Raw genomic sequence first — 22,498 nt, 5'->3', positions numbered from 1 at the left:
ATTCGTCCTGCCAAATGTCAAGCATTTTTTCTTGGATAGCTTTAACGTTTTCCAGAGGACTGACCATTATATTTTGCACCATGTCGATGTTTTGTTCGCGCATCCATTAGAAGGCTGCGTGCTGCCTTATTAGGTCTAGTGGACATAGACCCGTAATTACCAACAGTGCATCTGTTGGACTTGTGTTGAATGCTCCAGTGCATCTCAACAGAACGTTCCTCTGTATTCGCCCGACAGCAGCGGCAGGCTGCACCAGAGCTAACCTGTGGGCCCACACACTGGATGCGTGCCCTACTATTGGTGCCAGTATACTGTTGTGATAGATATTTATTGCTTTTGACGGCAAATGAAATCGTCTTTGTCCAATTGATATTATCTTATTGAACAGAGCTAAGGACGTTATTTGCTCAATATGCGGAATGAAACTCCAGTTCTCATCTAGATATACCCCTAAGTGACGGGCATATCTCTGTCGCGACACTGCCTGACCATTAAGTGACAACAACGAGGTCTCAAACAGTGGACGTTTTACTACTGAATAAGTATCACTCAACTTCAAAACGTCCTTGGTTCGGTCGTCGGCTACAGCCCCTCGATCCTACAGTGTTTGCACGTTGACAGCGGTCCCGATCTGCCCTCACCCCGTAGACCTCGTCACTGCCCCGCCCAAACCCGCGCTGCCTGACACACACGACGACCCTGAAATACAAGCGGTCGCACCAAAGATAGTACCACAGTACTGGCTATCGACAACCGCTGCTGCTGACACTCGTGGACAAACAACACAAGCAACCTCAGTGGCGCCATTACACAAGAAGGAAACTAGACGCCACTACCGCTGTTACAAGACGCCAAGTTATGAACGGCAAGAACGCGAGCCGCACACGGCTCAATCCCCTTTGTGCAGGTCTCGCAGTGGTCCATGCGCAGAAGTTGGTTATTCATACTTTTGACGGGCGGTCACATTAATGTGACTAAACAGTGTAGTAGCAATGCGTTTCACCCGGCAATACCTGGCCAAGTACCTACATCTCGCCGGAGCTGCGTCAGAGTATTCGGAGTGAAGGTGTCAGGTCAATACAGCCTACAGAACTCTGCATTCTTTTCCGATATAGTTAGATACAACCGTGGTCTCCACAATAAAAATGGTTCAAATGGCTCTGAGCACTATGGGACTTAACATCTGAGGTCATCAGTCCCCTAGAACTTAGAACTACTTAGACCTAACTAACCTAAGGACATCACACACATCCATGCCCGAGGCAGGATTCGAACCTGCGACCATAGCGGTCGCGCGTTTCCAGACTGAAGCGCCTAGAACCGCTCGGCCACACCGGCCGGCGGTCTCCAGAATAATTTCAGTATCAGTACAAAGAAGGTCAGCACCCTCGTCACAATGGATGTGGTAATTTGTGGTAAGGTCCTATGGGACCGAACTGCTGAGGGTATCGGTCCCCAAGGCTTACATACGTAATCTAACTTAAACTGACTTACGGTAATGATAATTAAATCAAGACCCTAAGCTGCCGACAGGCATTGATATACATCAACAGGCACAGTTGAAAATGTGTGTCCCGACTGGTACTCGAACCTGGGATCTCCTGTTTACGTAGCAGACTCTCTGTCCATCTGAGCCACCGATGGCACAGAGGATAGTGCGACTGCAGAGATTTATCCCTTGCACGGTCCCTGTGAGATCCACACACTACATTCGTAGTGCCCCTGCCCATTACACTCATTACTCGCGGCAGGCAATCTTACCGAGTCCTGTAAGAGTTCAGGCAATGCGTGTGCATCTGCACAGAAGAAGGTCAATGGCCTGTTTGCCTCAACTATATGAAGGTAGTATCTGTTCTTTCAGACATGTCTGAAAGAACAGATACCATCTTCATAAACTTACGCTAAGGACATCACACACACCCATCGCCGGCCGGAGTGGCCGAGCGGTTCTAGGCGCTTCAGTCTGGGACCGCTCGACCGCCATGGTCGCAGGTTCAAATCCTGCCTCAGGCATGGATGTGTGTGATGTCTTTAGGTTAGTTAGGTTTAAGTAGTTCTAAGTTCTAGGGGACTGATGACCTCAGATGTTAAGTCCCATAGTGCTCAGAGCCATTTGAACCATTTTTGAACACACACCCATGCCCGAGGAAGGACTCCAACCTCCGACGGGGGGAGCCACGCGAACCGTGACAAACGCTTCAAAATGGAGACTTTCAAAACCAATTAAGAAGACGTAACCCATCGTCTTCAGAGTGTCGTCGACCGACGGAACGAGCTGGATTTCAGACGTTCGTCGTTTGCAAATAGTTGCCGGCCGGTGTGGCCGTGCGGTTCTAGGCGCTTCAGTCTGGAACCGCGTGACCACTACGGTCGCAGGTTCGAATCCTGCCTCGGGCATGGATGTGTGCGACGTTAAGTCCCATAGTGCCCAGAGCCATCTGAACCATTTGCAAAACATGGTTCAAATGGCTCTGAGCACTATGAGACTTAACATCTGTGGTCATCAGTCCCCTAGAACTTAGAACTACTTAAACCTAACTAACCTAAGGACATGTTCTCGCTTCCCACGCCCGGGTTCCCGGGTTCGATTCCCTGTGGGGGTCAGGGATTTTCTCTGCCTCGTGATGACTGGGCGTTGTGTGCTGTCCTTAGGTGAGTTAGGTTTAAGTAGTTCTAAGTTCTAAGGGACTGATGACCATAGACGTTAAGTCCCATAGTGCTCAGAGCCATTTGAACCAATTTGAACCTAAGGACATGACACACAACTATGCCCGAGGCAGGATTCGAACCTGCGACCGTAGCGGTCGCGCGGTCCCAGACTGAAGCGCCTAGAACCGCTCGGCTACAACGGCCGGCCGTGGTTTGCAGAATCTGTGTCGATTCCTACATAGATTTGTTTTTGTACATAAAAATGTCACAATACGCGAGCGTAAAACGTGTTCCAAAATTTTACAACAGGCTGACGTCAGCGATGGATTGCTATTAATGTGGGCGTGTAATCGACGACCCTTGTCGAAAGCTTGAGTAACTTGTGTTGGATATCAAATAATTGATGACGACGTGGCTTGCGAAATATGACTAGTCGGATCTGTCGAAACTTTTGAGAGCTGCCTCCGAATGTTCCCAAAACGTGTAACATTTAAAAAGCTCACGTTTTCCGCAGGGCGGGTGGAAGCTTTGCACTCTGGCTGCGTAATTTACGATCGGGCGCGACAGACACATGCAGAGCGGTGAGTGGCCCCGTGGATCTCCGGGCAGGTGCAGCCGCTTAACAAGGCGACCGCGGCCGGCCGGCGTAATGAAGGCCTGTAACGAGACTCGGCTTTTAGCGCTGCGTGTATTTGCTTTCGGCTCTGCCCTGTCCCGGTAACTCGGTTAGGCGGCGAACCGTTAATTTGGCGGCAGAGGCTGCGCAATTGGCCGCCAGGTGGCTCCGTGTGTCCCCGTCCCGGACTGCGGCCGTTTCGCCGTTATGCATGGCCGTTTAAATTATGCCTGCGAGGCCAGGTATTACGGCCGCGCTAAAAGGCATTCCGCGCTCTGCGCATGCGCTCCTCGCTCGCAGCGCAACAAATGCCGCTCGCCGACTATGGCGGCGCTGCGCGTTACGACCGCAGTATCGCATTGTTAATCAGCAGCCGCGCGCGTAATGGCGGGCGAGCTGCGAGGTGGGACCTGAAGTTTATCGTTTCAGGAAACGCCTCGCGATAATATGCGCGTATAATATTTACGCGCGGATAACTAGCGTACACTAACAAGTTATCTCTGGACGACAACCGTAAAACCGAGCCGGACAGCGAGGCTTAATCTTGGGGATGCGACGGCGAAAGAATACGCTTTGTTTCGCCAGCCGGAGGATTCTGCGGGCACAGTTTCCATTGCCGCCTCTGCGATATGTTTCTGCAGTTTTATGGTGAAGTAAATCATAGCAATACAGCTGCAGGTAAGTTCATTACCGGCGATCAGAGACCGTGGAGATAAAACACAAAACAGGACTCTAAATTTAATTCTGTCTAAAAGAATAAGTCGATCTTGTATGGCAAGGGAGGCACAGACTCTGACCCATATGAGCCACCGTTACAAAGTACTGGTTGTCGAAGTTTTACTGATCGCTTACATAGTCGGGCGCAGGGGACGGTGGAAGCAAGCTCCGCTCAGAACATAGATTTGCGAGAGGTAGTGGGCTCGGAAAGTCGTTCGGTCGGGTGCAGACTTGGCTCCGCTTTCGGACGCTGCCCCTGCATATTTCACTTAAATCCCACCAAAAGAAACAAATGGTAGCCTAATAACAGAGAAACATAGAATTTAGTACACGAACTGGGCCAGACCTCTACTATAGACCGAACGGAGCCGCACGACAGACAAGAAAAACGAGTAAGTAATTTTTCAGTGAATTAAAATCAACTAAATTTGTAAGGAGGCCAAAATCTAAATACAGTTACCGGGTAGGAAGGTCGATCGCCAACCACAAATTGCATGAAATTCGCGCCACATGCGCGAGGGTAAACACGTAACCGCCAGGCGAAGCGGAGGACTAAACCCTAAGCTGACGCTTTCGGTTCGATAACGAACCCCTGCCTAACATTATGAAGTACCTAGAAGGAAATGGTCTTTTGACACACAGTCAACATGGGTTTAGAAAACATCGCTCCTGTGAAACACAACTAGCTCTTTATGCACATGAAGTGTTGAGTGCTATTGACAAGGCATTTCAGATCGATTCCGTATTTGTGGATTTCCGGAAGGCTTTTGACACTGTACCACCCAAGTGGCTCATAGATGAAATTGCTTGCTTATGGAATATCGTCTCAGTTATGTGACTGGATCTGTGATTTCCTGTCGGAAAGGTCACAGTTCCTAGTAATTGACGGAAAGTCATCGAGTAAAAGAGAAGTTATTTCTGGCGTTCCCCAAGGTAGTGTTATAGGCCCTTTGTTGTACCTTATCTATATAAACGATTTGGGAGACAATCTGAGCAGCCGTCTTAGATTGTTTGCAGATGACGCTGTCGTGTATCGACTAATAAAGACATCAGAAGATCAAAACAAGCTGCAAAACGATTTAAAAAAGATATCTGAATGGTGCGAAAAGTGGCAGTTGATCCTAAATAGCGAAAAGTGTGAGGTCATCCACATAATGCTAAAAGGAATTCGTTTAACTTCGGTTACACGATAAATCAGTCTAATCTAAAAGCCGTAAAATCAACTAAATACCTAGGTTTTACAATTACGAACAACTTAAATTGGAAGGAACACACAGAAAATGTTGTGGGGAAGGCTAACCAAAAACTGCGTTTTTTTGGCAGGACACTTGAAAAATGTAACAGATCTACTAAGGAGACAGCCTACACTACGCTTGTCCATCCTCTTTCAGAATACTGCTGCGCGGTGTGGGATCCTTACAAGATAGGACTGACGGAGTACATCGAAAAAGTTCAAAGATGGGCAGCACGTTTTGTATTATCGTAAAATATGGGAGAGAGTGTCACTGAAATGATACAGGATTTGGGTCGGAAATCATTAAAAGAAGGGCGTATTTCGTTGCTACGCAATCCTCTCACAAAATTCCAATCACCAACTTTCTCCTTCGAACGCGAAAATATTCTGTTGACACCGACCTACATAGGGAGAAACGATCACCACGATAAAATAAGGGAAATCAGAGCTCGTACGGAAAGATATAGGTGTTCTTTCTCTCCGCGCGCTATACGAGATTGGAATAATAGAGAATTGTGAAGGTGGTTCGATGAACCCTCTGCCAGGCACTTAAATGTGATTTGCAGAGTATCCATGTAGCTGTAGATGAAGATGTAGACAGAACATAATCTTTTGAATAACATTATAGCCACGTATAAGACAGTACTAAGAGACGCAAAATTAAGCCTTCATTTAGAGAAACTTAATAATTAAGATTAAGAGGCCTCATCCTTACAAAACAAAAAAGAAAACACGCAGTCAAACTTGGTAGAAAAAGCACTCAATAAGACAGTAGACGATACTGCGCGCTCCAGTATTTGTTCATGCTGGACATGGCTCATGAAATGAACCCACTTCGCATATACAGGGCGTTTCAAAAATGACCGGTATATTTGAAACGGCAATAAAAACTAAACGAGCAGCGATAGAAATACACCGTTTGTTGCAATATGCTTGGGACAACAGTACATTTTCAGGCAGACAAACTTTCGAAATTACAGTAGTTACAATTTTCAACAACAGATGGCGCTGCGGTCTGGGAAACTCTACAGTACGATATTTTCCACATATCCACCATGCGTAGCAATAATATGGCGTAGTCTCTGAATGAAATTACCCGAAACCTTTGACAACGTGTCTGGCGGAATGGCTTCACATGCAGATGAGATGTACTGCTTCAGCTGTTCAATTGTTTCTGGATTCTGGCGGTACACCTGGTCTTGCAAGTGTCCCCACAGAAAGAAGTCACAGGGGTTCATGTCTGGCGAATAGGGAGGCCAATCCACGCCGCCTCCTGTATGTTTCGGATAGCCCAAAGCAATCACACGATCATCGAAATATTCATTCAGGATATTAAAGACGTCGCGCGTGCGATGTGGCCGGGCACCATCTTGCATAAACCACGAGGTGTTCGCAGTGTCGTCTAAGGCAGTTTGTACCGCCACAAATTCACGAAGAATGTCCAGGTAGCGTGATGCAGTAATCGTTTCGGATCTGAAAAATGGGCCAATGATTCCTTTGGAAGAAATGGCGGCCCAGACCAGTACTTTTTGAGGATGCAGGGACGATGGGACTGAAACATGGGGCTTTTCGGTGCCCCATATGCGCCAGTTCTGTTTATTGACGAAGCCGTGCAGGTAAAAATAAGCTTCGTCAGTAAACCAAATGCTGCCCACATGCATATCGCCGTCATCAATCCTGTGCACTATATCGTTAGCGAATGTCTCTCGTGCAGCAATGGTAGCGGCGCTGAGGGGTAGCCGCGTCTGAATTTTGTACGGATAGAGGTGTAAACTCTGGCGCATGAGACGATACGTGGACGTTGGCGTCATTTGGACCGCAGCTGCAACACGGCGAACGGAAACCCGAGGCCGCTGTCGGATCACCTGCTGCACTAGCTGCGCGTTGCCCTCTGTGGTTGCCGTACGTGGTCGCCCTACCTTTCCAGCACGTTCATCAGTCACGTTCCCAGTCCGTTGAAATTTTTCAAACAGATCCTTTATTGTATCGCTTTTCGGTCCATTGGTTACATTAAACCTCCGTTGAAAACTTCGTCTTGTTGCAACAACACTGTGTTCTAGGCGGTGGAATTCCAACACCAGAAAAATCCTCTGTTCTAAGGGATAAACCATGTTGTCTACAGCACACTTGCACGTTGTGAACAGCACACGCTTACAGCAGAAAGACGACGTACAGAATGGCGCACCCACAGACTGCGTTGTCTTCTATATCTTTCACATCACTTGCAGCGCCATCTGTTGTTGAAAATTGTAACTACTGTAATTTCGAAAGTTTGTCCGCCTGAAAATGTACTGTTGTCCCAAACATATTGCAACAAACGGTGTATTTCTATCGCTGCTCGTTTAGTTTTTATTGCCGTTTCAAATATACCGGTCATTTTTGAAACACCCTGTAAATGCACGCCGCCACAAATCCGACGCCTTACAGCAAATAACACTCACATTGGAGAATTAGATAAATAAACAAATGCAGTAGTTTTATAGGAGTGCACTCACAACTTTCCTGAAAAGGGACAGAAGCGGGGTCAATAACCAGAAGTCTGATACGGAGGCGGACGTGAACCTAGAACAAATAACCAGAAAACTACCGAACTAAAAAGTCACAGTGCTGGTACAGGAAATGGCAATTATACCTTTGGCTACTGCCGATGCTCGACTCACTCGCACCCGGTAGACCAAATCGGAAGCTCACCAGACATGTCGGTACAACTGTCCAGGAAGGGCACCGTGCACACAGCACCAACACAGTGGCGGTCCGCCGTGTAGCCTGAAGCGACACAAAGCGCTCCTTCCCCCGGTGCGCGACCCAACCGACCGCAGGTTCGTAGCCGGCCGCACCCGAGATAATAATGGTTTTCAGTCCAGGAACCCGCCTGAATGTCTCTTCCTGGAATCGCAGCTGCGCTCAAAGCCTGTGACTTCGCTGTCTAACTCGTGGAGGCAGGAATAAGGGGAGATGGCGCTACGTATCCCAGCCGTACTACGTTTTGAAGCCATGGGGGCGTGGCTCGCTGCCATGACACTCTGACCAAAACATTGCCAATGTGCTATAGCGCTGCGTGTATTACAGTCGCTAATTGCACCATACACGCATGTAACGTCATCAGCTTGGTTGTTTCAAAGTTTTTGTTTACAATAAAATCTCGTGAAGGCGAAATTCCGCGTTTCTTCTGATTAAAAATAGTTTTTAATGTAATATTACGAATAGCTAGCCTTCAATGTATCACAAACTAAATAATAGAAACTGAAAACTAAGTTAGCTGTACCCTCCCTCCAAAGCCCCATAAATACATCTTGTTTGTAATACGTACTGGGACATTTCAGTTACGTTACACTACTGGGAAACACTGTTCATTACCACCAATATTTACTGAACTACGGTACATAGAATGGCAAATCTACACAGTGTCCTGTTTAGGCCTATACTTTACGCCAGTTAATGTACTGTTAGCTTTTAATTTGGTACATGATGAAGACAAAGTGAGTTACTCAACACTTCGATTATCGACGATACGTACGTATTATACTGAAACGTGAACTTGAAAACTAAGAATTTAATTCTTTGAATTAACATACCTTTTGCAAATGTTTTGGGTGTGTAGGGAAAACTGATGGTACAGCATTTTCTCGGAGCCTTAGTGTTGAAAGGGAAGTTCTCTTCTCGGAAATGCTGAGAACATATAGTGCTCCATTTAGACGCACGCCAATTCTTCCTCCTCACGGCATTCTCCCACAGAGCTTCCCGACTTTCATTTTTAGGAAATCTAAAATCATACAGGAGAAAAACACGCTATAGTACAAGTACCGATGTAGCACACGTTCATTCACAATGAAGTTGTAAAATCACACTTAACGAGACAACTTACACATGAAATGTTATTCCCTTCGATTTCGCATCACAATCAGAACGATTCGTACATCCGAACACCACACAAGTCACCATAATAGCGCAAAATCCTTCCAAATGCGAGCGACAAGCCTATGCGCACAAGTTTACAGCAGCAATGTTTTGGTCGGATTGAGATGGCTACCCTCGGCTACACATAGCTTCACAGCTGTGACGTCACGGCGTCTCCCTCTGTTCTTACCTCCATGGTCTAACTTGTCGCAGACATCAACTGCTAGCACACTACTCGCCTCGCCGTCAGGTTCCAACACGGCTGCCTCACCCGGAGCGAAATGTTTCCCCTTCCCGGTCTCGCTGTCTCTGCCGTCGTGCTTCCGACCTTTCGCGCGAACCACGCCCTCATAAGGCAAAGATGTTCTACTAGAGACCGGGGCGCCACCTATGGATCGCGCAACGGTTCAGTAGACGTGAAGGTTAAAGATGTACAATAGTAATAAAGTTTGTTTTATTTAAAAAGCCTCAAGAGTTTTCATATAAAAAACTCAGAGGCATCACTTTTCAACTTGCCCTCATACATCATTTTCATTACCTGGTTTATATGCGGAGTAATACTGTTTTATCGTATTAGTTTTAAAAAACATCTTTCGGCTTGCGAATGTAGTTCCTCGTTGTTTCTTTCGGTATGAAAGTTTCACCTGTGAAACACTAATGCCGACAAGATCCCGACAGGGAAAAGTGCCCATACGACTCGTCGGGTAAAGTGGTCAATTATTTTCTCAATAATTTATTTTGAATCTCTTTACCCGAAGGAGAGTTGTATGACGCTTAATACTGCAGCTTGACTTCAAATTCTTTAACTCACAAAGCTGTCAGCCGATATACTATCACTTTCTGACGATTATGAATTAATTACTTAATGATACTGAAAGCCAAATCTTTTGTGTTGTATTTGCCGCAGCACAAAAATCTGATTGAAAACCATCTGATGCAGACGCTTCGAATGGTTTTTAGATATTAGGACATAAAGATGCCTTGAAAATAAGTCCAGAAATCAGAGTAACAAACATGGGATTCTGTTGCGATGGAAAATGCGATTGAGGAAGTGAGGAATGATAGGACGCCATTTCCTGCAGCAACAAAACCATTTAATGTTCCTCTTAATACGGTCAAAAGAAAAGATCTAGGAAAAAAAAAAGAATTGCAGTAAATGATAGAAACATTATGTGAAGCTTAAGGAGTAAGTTCAACGAAGAACAGGAACAAGAAATCCTTAGTTATATTTTTGGAATGGAAAGCGATTTTATCGATTTAGAGTGAATGACTACGGAGACTGGCATTCCATTTGGCAGAATGGAACAAAATTTCACATCATTTTTATACCAAAATCCTACAAAGAAAAGTGACCAGTTCCCGTTCACGTTATCTTTTAGGTGAGAAAAGGTGTCCACTATGTAATTCTTCAGGGAAACGCCTATAGTTCGTAAATATTACTATCTTTTTGGTTTAAAAATTTTCGCTGTGACACCTTATAATATGTAGATTCAAAATGTGCAAGCGGTAGCTTTCATCAGTTACCATGGTTTTGTGAAAAATCAATATTCCTTAAAGTGGCTACTTCAAGCACCCTTGCAGTACATACACTGAATAATTGTAGGAATTATATGTAACAATATCAACTGGATGTCTCTAATATGCACAAATTTCTGTTTCCCTTTTCAGATCTTCACACAACGATTTTGTCCATATCTATGAATTTTAAACCCCTAGATATAAAGTTAGATGATAAACACAGCATCAAAAACGGCAACTATTAAATTAAAGATAAAAAATTTTCATTCTCTTTACTCACTTTACCTTAGCAAGGCGATCTGAATGTTTGCAATCAGTCAACATAGAGGGGGGTGGGGGGGGGGGGCAGCATCAGAGATCCTACGGCTGTGATTGCGTCAGTGACTACGGGTGTCGTAAGAAAAGGTAGGAAAATACTTTAGTTTAGCAATACTAACGTGATACAAATTGCAGAATATACAGGGTGTTACAAAAAGGTACGGCCAAACTTTCAGGAAACATTCCTCACACACAAATAAAGAAAAGATGTTATGTGGACATGTGTCCGGAAACGCTTGATTTCCGTGTTAGAGCTCATTTTAGTTTCGTCTGTATGTACTGTACTTCCTCGATTCACCGCCATGATTTCATACGGGATACTCTACCTGTGCTGCTAGAACATGTGCCTTTACAAGTACGACACAACATGCGGTTCATGCACGATGGAGCTCCTGCATATTTCAGCCAAAGTGTTCGTACGCTTCTCTACCACAGATACGGTGACCGATGGATTGGTAGAGGCGGACCAATTCCATGGCCTCCACGCTCTCCTGACCTCAACCCTCTTGACTTTCATTTATGGGGGCATTTGAAAGCTCTTGTCTACGCAACCCCGGTACCAAATGTAGAGACTCTTCGTGCTCGTATTGTGGACGGCTGTGATACAATACGCCATTAGCCAGGGCTGCATCAGCGCATCAGGGATTCCATGCGACGGAGGGTGGATGCACGTATCCTCGCTAACGGAGGACATTTTGAACGTTTCCTGTAACAAAGTGTTTGAAGTCACGCTGGTACGTTCTGTTGCTGCGTGTTTCCATTCCATGATCAATGTGATTTGAAGAGAAGTAATAAAATGAGCTCTACCATGGAAAGTAAGAGTTTGCGGACACATGTCCACATCATATATTTTCTTTCTTTGTGTGTGAGGAATGTTTCTTGAAAGTTTGGCCGTACCTTTTTGTAACACCCTGTATGAGTAGCCTGCATTAAATATTGACTCCTGAAACTGTTCCACCGCAGAAGATCGTAATACAACTCGTCCTTCCAGTCATTTCACGACTACCGAAATGGCTATTCATGAGGCAAGTGATATCGAAATAGAAAGGAGCTACAATCGCTTTGTAGCAGAAAGGCATTAGGACCAGATCAGATACCTGTAAGATTTTGCAGAGAATTGCTCTTGCTCCCCTTCTAGCTTGAGTTTATCATAAGTCACTGAAGCAGCCAACGGTATCCAGAGCGTGGCAAAAGCAGAGGTCATTCCCGATTTTGGGAAGATTCGTAGGATAGACGCACATAACTAAACGACTTAATTACTGACGTAAAACCGTTGTATAATTATGGAACATGAACCTTCCTGGCAGATTAAAACTGTGTAAAGGACTGAGACTCGAACTTGGGACCTTTGCCGTTCGGGAGCAAGTGCTCTGCCATCTGAGCTATCTAAGCACGACTCGCGCCCCGTCCTCACAGCTTTACTTCCGCCAGTACCTCGTCTCCTACTTTCCAAACTTCACAGAAGCTCTCCTGCGAACCTTTCAATTGTTGTTGTTGTTGTTGTTGTTGTATTACATCTTTCCTCCCCCCCCCCCCCATGAACCATTGACCTTGCCGTTGGTGGGGAGGCTTGCGTGCCTCAGCGATACAGATAGCCGTACCGTAGGTGCAACCACAACGGAGGGGTATCTGTTGAGAGGCCAGACAAACGTGTGGTTCCTGAAGAGGGACAGCAGCCTTTTCAGTAGTTGCAGGGGCAACACTCTGGGTGATTGACTGATCTGGCCTTGTAACAATAACCAAAACGGCCTTGCTGTGCTGGTACTGCGAACGGCTGAAAGCAAGGGGAAACTACGGCCGTAATTTTTCCCGGGGGCATGCAGCTTTACTGTACGATTAAATGATGATGGCGTCCTCTTGGGTAAAATATTCCGGAGGTAAAATAGTCCCCCATTCGGATCTCCGGGCGGGGACTATTCAAGAGGATGTCGTTATCAGCAGAAAGAAAACTGGCGTTCTACGGATCGGAGCGTGGAATGTCAGATCCCTTAATCGGGCAGGTAGGTTAGAAAATTTAAAAAGGGAAATGGATAGGTTAAAGTTAGATATAGTGGGAATTAGTGAAGTTCGGTGGCAGGAGGAACAAGACTTCTGGTCAGGTGACTACAGGGTTATAAACACAAAGTCAAATAGGGGTAATGCAGGAGTAGGTTTAATAATGAATAGGAAAATAGGAATGCGGGTAAGCTACTACAAACAGCATAGTGAACGCATTATTGTGGCCAAGATAGATACGAAGCCCACACCTACTACAGTAGTACAAGTTTATATGCCAACTAGATCTGCAGATGACGAAGAAATTGAAGAAATGTATGATGAAATAAAAGAAATTATTCAGACAGTGAAGGGAGACGAAAATTTAATAGTCATTGGTGACTGGAATTCGAGTGTAGGAAAAGGGAGAGAAGGAAACGTAGTAGGTGAATATGGATTGGGGCTAAGAAATGAAAGAGGAAGCCGCCTGGTAGAATTTTGCACAGAGCACAACTTAATCATAGCTAACACTTGGTTTAAGAATCATGATAGAAGGTTGTATACATGGAAGAACCCTGGAGACACTAAAAGGTATCAGATAGATTATATAATGGTAAGACAGAGATTTAGGAACCAGGTTTTAAATTGTAAGACATTTCCAGGGGCAGATGTGGACTCTGACCACAATCTATTGGTTATGACCTGTAGATTAAAACTGAAGAAACTGCAAAGAGGTGGGAACTTAAGGAGATGGGACCTGGATAAACTGAAAGAACCAGAGATTGTACAGAGTTTCAGGGAGAGCAGGAACAATTGACAGGAATGGGGGAAAGAAATACAGTAGAAGAAGAATGGGTAGCTTTGAGGGATGAAGTAGTGAAGGCAGCAGAGGATCAAGTAGGTAAAAAGACAAGGGCTAGTAGAAATCCTTGGGTAACAGAAGAAATATTGAATTTAATTGATGAAAGGAGAAAATATAAAAATGCAGTAAATGAAGCAGGCAAAAAGAAATACAAACCTCTCAGAAATGAGATCGACAGGAAGTGCAAAATGGCTAAGCAGGGATGGCTAGAGGACAAATGTAAGGATGTAGAGGCGTGTCTCACTAGGGGTAAGATAGATACTGCCTACAGGAAAATTAAAGAGACTTTTGGAGATAAGAGAACCACTTGTATGAACATCAAGAGCTAGGATGCAAACCCAGTTCTAAGCAAAGAAGGGAAAGCAGAAAGGTGGAAGGAGTATATTGAGGGTCTATACAAGGGCGATGCACTTGAGGACAATATTATGGAAACGGAAGAGGATGTAGATGAAGATGAAATGGGAGATACGATCCTGCGTGAAGAGTTTGACAGAGCACTGAAAGCCCTGAGTCGAAACAAGGCCCCCGGAGTAGACAACATTCCATTGGAACTACTGACGGCCTTGGGAGAGCCAGTCCTGACAAAACTCTACCATCTGGTGAGCAAGATGCATGAAACAGGCGAAATACCCTCAGACTTCGAGAAGAATATAATAATTCCAATCCCAAAGAAAGCAGGTGTTGACAGATGTGAAAATTACCGAACTATCAGTTTAATAAGCCACAGCTGCAAAATACTAACACGAATTCTTTACAGACGAATGGAAAAACTCGTAGAAGCCGACCTCGGGGAAGATCAGTTTGGATTCCGTAGAAATACTGGAACACGTGAGGCAATACTGACCTTACGACTTATCTTAGAAGAAAGATTAAGGAAAGGCAAACCTACGTTTCTAGCATTTGTAGACTTAGAGAAAGCTTTTGACAATGTTGACTGGAATACTCTCTTTCAAATTCTAAAGGTGGCAGGGGTAAAATACAGGGAGCGAAAGGTTATTTACAATTTGTACAGAAACCAGATGGCAGTTATAAGAGTCGAGGGACATGAAAGGGAAGCAGTGGTTGGGAAGGGAGTGAGACAGGGTTGTAGCCTCTCCCCGATGTTATTCAATCTGTATATTGAGCAAGCAGTAAAGGAAACAAAAGAAAAATTCGGAGTAGGTATTAAAATCCATGGAGAAGAAATAAAAACTTTGAGGTTCGCCGATGACATTGTAATTCTTTCAGAGACAGCAAAGGACTTGGAAGTGCAGTTGAACGGAATGGATGGTGTCTTGAAGGGAGGATATAAGATGAACATCAACAAAAACAAAACGAGAATAATGGAATGTAGTCGAATTAAGTCGGGTGATGTTGAGGGTATTAGATTAGGAAATGAGACACTTAAAGTAGTAAAGGAGTTTTGCTATTTGGGGAGCAAAATAACTGATGATGGTCGAAGTAGAGAGGATATAAAATGTAGACTGGCAATGGCAAGGAAAGCGTTTCTGAAGAAGAGAAATTTGTTAACACCGAGTATAGATTTAAGTGTCAGAAAGTCCTTTCTGAAAGTATTTGTATGAAGTGTAGCCATGTATGGAAGTGAAACATGGACGATAAATAGTTTGGACAAGAAGAGAATAGAAGATTTCGAAATGTGGTGCTACAGAAGAATGCTGAAGATTAGATGGGTAGATCACATAACTAATGAGGAAGTATTGAATAGGATTGGGGAGAAGAGAAGTTTGTGGCACAACTTGACCAGAAGAAGGGATCGGTTGGTAGGACATGTTCTGAGGCATCAAGGGATCACCAATTTAGTATTGGAGGGCAGCGTGGAGGGTAAAAATCGTAGGGGGAGACCAAGAGATGAATACACTAAGCAGATTCAGAAGGATGTAGGTTGCAGTAGGTACTGGGAGATGAAGAAGCTTGCACAGGATAGAGTAGCATGGAGAGCTGCATCAAACCAGTCTCAGGACTGAAGACCACAACAACAACAACATTAGATGTTTGTGGAGAACCAGAGTCTCGTCTATAAAAATCAAAATGTATTCCACAATCAGAGGTCTTGCGAACCTCAGCCCACTATGTTCCTCCAGTGAGATCCACAGTGCTGTTGCCAGTGGCGCTCATTGCGTGTTCCTCGACTACAGAGAGGGACCTGACACCGTCCCACACTACTGTTCACTGAAAACGAGACTGTTACGGCAACCGTTCCAGAGGAGCGGAATATCCGGGTTAGAATGCTGGCCCGACGCAAATTCTCATCTTTCGCCCTGCCATTGCAATACCGCAGTGACTCGAGCGGTTGGGTGTGTGATTTCCCACCTACCCTTTTCCCTTTATTTCACCTTTCTCTATTTCAGAAAACGGACAGAAGACTTTCTTGCAGACAGAAATCAACGTGTCGCAACCGAGCGAGGTGGCGCTGTGGTTAGCACACTGGACTCGCATTCGGGAGGACGACGGTTCAATCCCGTCTCCGGCCATCCTGATTTAGGTTTTCCGTGATTTCCCTAAATCGCTTCAGGCAAATGCCGGGATGGTTCCTTTGAAAGGGCACGGCCGATTTCCTTCCCCATCCTTCCCTCACCCGAGCTTGCGCTCCGTCTCTAATGACCTCGTTGTCGACGGGACGTTGAACACTACTCTCATCATCATCAACGTGTCGCTCTTGACGGAACAAACTCGGCGGATATAAAGGTAATTTCAGGGGTACCTCAGTCAATGGTTATAGGACCGTTATTGTTTACAATAATGTACCAAGTGGTTATGATTAAGGAGTAGCTACTTTTTTTCATATTTATTGATGCATACATAGCCCACTTTCGAAAACTTTTGAGTGGGTGTATTAACACTATACTTTACTAATATTTTTACAAAAGTACTTTATTAATATTACCACACTTCCAAGCAAATAAACAAAATAATAGTATGTAGCAATGAACGGCCTCTTAGCCTCTCTGGAATCGTCCCAGAGAGTTGCCCGTCTCTAGCCACGGGGAGGCGGGCCGCTACCACCAGAAAAACCACTCCATTTATACCACTCTTGTACTCCCTCCACCACCAAACTACAACTACAAGCTAATAAAAATCAGAGACTTAGGCAAACAATGTATTTACGTATTTACATTTGCGCAGTAGATCTTGAGCGCGCACACGCTATTTAACCTCTCGCTCGCTGAGCCTCCTTTGAGATTTTGTTTATTAATTTTGCGAAATTGTCAAACAATTCGCCATTCCTCAATATTTCGTCAACGTTCCTTGTTTGTAGCAGCTGCCTCTCAACTGAGACAGCCTTTTCATATATTGGACAGTCAAACACTGTATGTTCCGGCGATCCTTCGTGGGCACCACAGTCACACTCCGGTGTAGGCCTTTTTCCTATTTTATGCAGGTACGTGGGATAGGGATCATGACCTGTAAGTAAGTGAATTAGGCCCTGCGAGGGTTCCATTTCCTTGTTCTTTAGTTTTTCCCTTACCGTAGGTAGAAACCTATGGACTCTACGGCTCGTATTAGACCTATCCCATTCTCCCTGCCAAATGTCAAACATTCTTTCTGTAATAGATTTAACACTTATCAGAGGAATGCCCACAATATTTTGCACTTTGTCAATATTTTGTTTATGCAGCCAATAAAAGACTGCGTACTGCCTTATTATCCAGTCTAGACATAGACCCATGATAACCAACAGTGCATCTGTGGCACTAGTGTTGAATACCCCAATACATCTCATCAAAACATTGCTCTGTATTCGCGTGACAGCAGCGCCAGGCCGTACCAGAGCTAACCTGTGGGCCCACACACTGGAAGCGTGCCGTGCTATTGGAGCCAATATATTGTTATGGTAGATATTGATTGCCTTTGACGGTAAATAGAACCTTCTTTGACCAACTGATATCAATTTGTTGAACAAAGCTAAGGACTTAGATGTCACTTGCTCGATATGAGGAATGAAACTCCATGTCTCATCTAGATATACTCTCAAGTAGAGGGGATATCTCTGACGCGATACTGTCTGCCCATTAATTCTGACTATTGGGTCCCTGTTTAACTTGGCTTTCTGTGGCGCAATTGACATTTTAGTCTTCTGACACCAACCTGTTAACAGAGCAATAGCCAGCCGAGAACGTTCCTCAGTAACATTACGAGTGTCACCCTCTACCAGAATTAGGAGATCATCCGCATATGCAACGACACCCAGAACCGCAGTATCCTCCTGCAAGACATCCAGCAGTGGTTCCAAGTTAATATCCCATAAAATGGGACCACACAAAGATCCCTGGTGACAACCCCGGTATATTCTCTTAGATACAAAGGCTCCAGGAGCCGTTATCTTAGCAGTTCTTCCATCACAGTAGGCACCTAGACAACCATATAGCAGCTGTGGGCACCCAATCTCTCTAAGGCGAGAGAAGAGTGCCGGCCGCCACAGGTTATCGAAGGCCCCTGAGATGTCTATCATTATACCCAGAACGTACCTTGATGTGGCTGAGTGAACAAGCCGACAAACCTCATTGATCGCACCCTGAGTGGAGCGAAACTTTCGGAAGCCGAACTGCCCATCACTCATACCATGCAGAGCTCGGTGACTCAAGAGTCGGTGAGCCAGCAACTTCTCAAAAGCCGTGTCCATCACATCCAGGAGGCAGATAGGCCGATAAGATTTCGGTATCGTTGGATCCTTGTCAGGGCCCTTCTTGATGATTACCACTTCAGCCGTTTTCCATTTAAGTGGATAGTAGCCCTTCTGCAGACAATGTTGTAAATACAACTCAGTGCATGGGCGACGAAGTGTGCAAGTCCCTGTAAGATATCCGCAGGGATCCCGTCAGGACCAGGTGCATTATTTCTTCCGAAGGTGTAGATGGCTGCTTCCAGCTCCTCTGCAGAGAAAGGGTAAATATTGACATATTGATTCGAAAAATGGTTCAAATGGCTCTGAGCACTATGGGACTAAACATCTGTGGTCATCAGTCCCCTAGAACGTACAACTACTTAAACCTAACCAACCTAAGTACATCACATACATCCATGCCCGAGGCAGGATTCGAACCTGCGACCGTAGCAGTCGCGCGGTTCCGGACTGAGCGCCTAGAACCGCTCGGCCACCGCGGCCGGCCATATTGATTCGAGAGCGCCTGGCGTGTTTCCCGCTGCTCGTGCGAATCCTGCTCTTCAATATGATGTGGCAGCAGCGTATCCACCAGCAGTCTTGCTGTCTCTTTCCAGTCCTCGGTCGGGCCACCATCCCCGGCACGTAGTGTAGACAACATCATTGGTGATCTAATTTTCTCTCGTACAGTTTTGTATGGAACTGCCCAAGGATCTGTTCCAAGCTGATCATTCACAAATATTTCCCAGGACTGGCGCCTTATACTATCCAACTGATTCTTGTATCTCCTCTTGAGACGACGATAAACACGCAGGAGTAGCTACTCACAGACGTCCAGTGTGGGCTTTAATTATCGTATGGTAGCAAAACATGATAGGTACTCTAATACGTCAATGCGAAACAGACTTACGCTGGAAAAAAATTAGTTCCAGTTTTGTCCACCATCTGAAACTCTGGCACTGCCAATGCAAGAAATTTACCCACATGTAATGGATTAAGAACGGGACGTAGGCACGAAAGGTCAAACAGTTGAGAAAGGCAAAACGCTGATTCTATAACTAACAGCCGCTTTCACAATTTGTTTAATGTGAGCACCGAAGTCGACGAGATTATGTATAATTCGCGATTTCCATCTGGTGGCCAAAACTGGAACTAATTTCTTCAAGCTTAAATCGGTTCCGCAGTAACGCATTATAATATCTACCAAGTTTTACAGCCATTCGTCGATTACAGTCCACACTGGACCTCTGTGAGTATCGGCACTTTAGTTGTATCCAGCCAATATAAATCGTCGTCGCCGGGCGGGCTAGCCGCGCGGTCTTTGGCGTCTTGCACGGTTCGCGCGGCTCCTCCCGTCGGAGATTCTAGTCTTCCCACAGGCATGGGTGTGTGTATCGTCCTTATTGGAAGTTGGTTTAAGCATAGGGACCGATTACCTCAGCAGTTTGGTCCCATCGTACTTACTACAAATTTTCAAATTTATAAATTGTCATGTGGGTAAGATCTAGCGCACCAAGTGGCTCTTTGCAGAAGGTGGTGTTGTTTGGTTGGTTGGCTGGTTTGGGAGAGGCGGCCACGCACGTTCGAAGGAACCATCCCAGCATTTGCCTGAAGCGGTTGAAGGAAATCACAGAAAACATAAATCAGAATGGCCGGAGGCGGGTTTGAGCTGTCGCCCTCCATAATACGAGTCCAATGTGCTAACCAATGCATCACCTAGCTTGATGCTGTTGTTTATACGAAGGTAAAAGAGTCAGGAGACTATGGCCAACTGCAAAAATGGTTCAAATGGCTCTCAGCACTATGGGACTTAACTTATGAGGTCATCAGTCCTCTAGAACTTAGAACTACTTAAACCTAACTAACCTAAGGACATCACACACATCCATGCCCGAGGCAGGATTCGAACCTGCGGCCGCAGCTGTCGCGCGGTTCCAGACTGTAGCGCCTAGAACCGCTCGGCCACTCTGGCCGGCACCAACTGCAGGAATACCCGTAGAGCATTAATAAATCGTGCAGGGACTGCCAGTTGATCCTGAGCGTAAGTAAACGTACCACATTACGCATACGTAGGAGAAGAAAATAATTGCTTTACAGATACGTTATTGGTGAAAAATCGCTGGAAACGGTAACTACCGTAAAATACCTAGGATTGACCACCCAGAGCGACGTAAAGTGGAATGACCACATAAAACATGTAGTAGGAAAAGCAGACGTCAGGCTAAACTATATGGGAAGAATCTTAAGCATATGTAATTCATCCAGTATAGAAGTGCCTTTCAAAACGCTTGTTGGTCCATACTTCAGTATTGCTCATTATTGTGAGCCCTTTACCATGTTGGATTAATATACACGTCAAAAAAAAAGTTTTACATCACCCCGCTTCCGAGAACTCCTGCAGATATATGTTGACTGTGGATATTGTATAACAGACACAGTCCCTTTGACTATTCAGAGACGTCACTAAACCCGGACAAAGATGTAACAACCATGCATGAACAGCACCTATTAGACGGAGGGGTTCCGACAGCCGATCACTTCCATTCATTCCACCAAGGAAGAGGTACACGGTTGCTGCTGTCTGTAGTTCAACCATGCCTAGACAGTCAGTACCGCGGTTCGATCGCGGCCGCATTCTTACATTGTGCTAGGAAGGGCTCTCAACAAGGGAAGTGCCCAGGCGTCTCCGAATGAACCAAAGCGATGTTGTTCGGAAATGAAGGAAATACAGAGAGACAGAAACTGTCGATGACATGCCTCGCTCAGGCCGCTTAAGGATTACTACTGCAGTGGATGACCGCTACCTACGGCTTATGGCTCGGAGGAACCCTGACAGCAACGCCACCGTGTTGAATAACGATTTTCGTGCAGCCACACGACGTCGTGTTATGACTCAAACTGTGCGCAATAGGCTGCACGATGCGCAATTTCACTCCCGACGTCCCTGCCGAGGTCCATCCTTGCAATCACGACGCCATGCAGCGCGGTACAGATGGGCCCAACAACATGCCGAATGGACCGCTCACGATTGGCATCACGTTCTCTTCACCGATGAGTGTCGCATATGCCTTCAACCGGACAATCATCGAAGACGTGTTTGGAGGCAACCCGGTCAGGCTAAACGCATTAGACACACTGTCCAGCGAGTGCAACAAGGTGTAGGTTCCCTGCTGTTTTCGGGTGGCATTATATGGGGCCGACGTACGCCGCTGGTGGTCACGGAAGGCGCCGTAACGGCTGTACGATACGTGAATGACATTTTCTGACCGGTAGTGCAACCATATCAGAAGCATATCGGCGAGGCATTCGTCTTCATGGACAACAATTCGCGCCCCCAACGTGCACATTTTGTGAATGACCCCCCTTCAGGATAGCGACATCGCTCGACTAGAATGGCCAGCATGTTCTCCAGACATGAACCCTCTCGAACATGACTGGGGTAGATTGAAAAGGGCTGTTTATGGACGACGTGACCCACAAACAACTCTGAGGGTTCTACGCCGAATCGTCGTTGAGGAGTGGGACAATCTGGACCAACAGTGCCTTGATGAACTTGTAGATAGTACGCCACGACGAATACAGGCATGCATCAGTGCAAGAGGACGTGCTACTGGTTATTAGAGGTACCGTTGTGTACAGCAATCTGGACCACCACACCTGGAGGTCTCGCTATGTATTGGTACAACATGTAATGTGTGGTTTTCATGAGCAACAAAAAAGGCGGAAATGATGTTTATGTTGATCTCTATTCCAATTTTTTGTACGATTCCGGGACTTTCGGAACCGAGGTGATGCAATAGTTTTTTTGATGCGTTTAGAGGAGAGAGACAAGAAGCGGCGCATTTCGTCATGAGATCGTGTTGTCGGCGCGAGAGCGTTACGGAGATTCTAAAAAAAAAAAAAAAAACAGTGGCCGACGTTACACTAAAGGCACTCTGCATCTTATCGAGGTCAGCTGCAGAAATTCTGACAATTCCGGAAAGTGTCGGATAACATATTATTTTCTCTCACATACATAATGTATCTCGAAATGACCACCATGAGAAATCTTAAGAAATGAGAGCTAATTCAGAGGATTACCGGCAATAATTCTTCCCACGAGCCATTCACGAA

The sequence above is a fragment of the Schistocerca cancellata genome, chromosome 1 (genome assembly GCF_023864275.1).
Source record: "Schistocerca cancellata isolate TAMUIC-IGC-003103 chromosome 1, iqSchCanc2.1, whole genome shotgun sequence".
Lineage (NCBI taxonomy): Eukaryota > Metazoa > Arthropoda > Insecta > Orthoptera > Acrididae > Schistocerca > Schistocerca cancellata.
The sequence above is the reverse complement of the archived record's forward strand: the minus strand, read 5'-3'. Positions refer to the sequence as shown.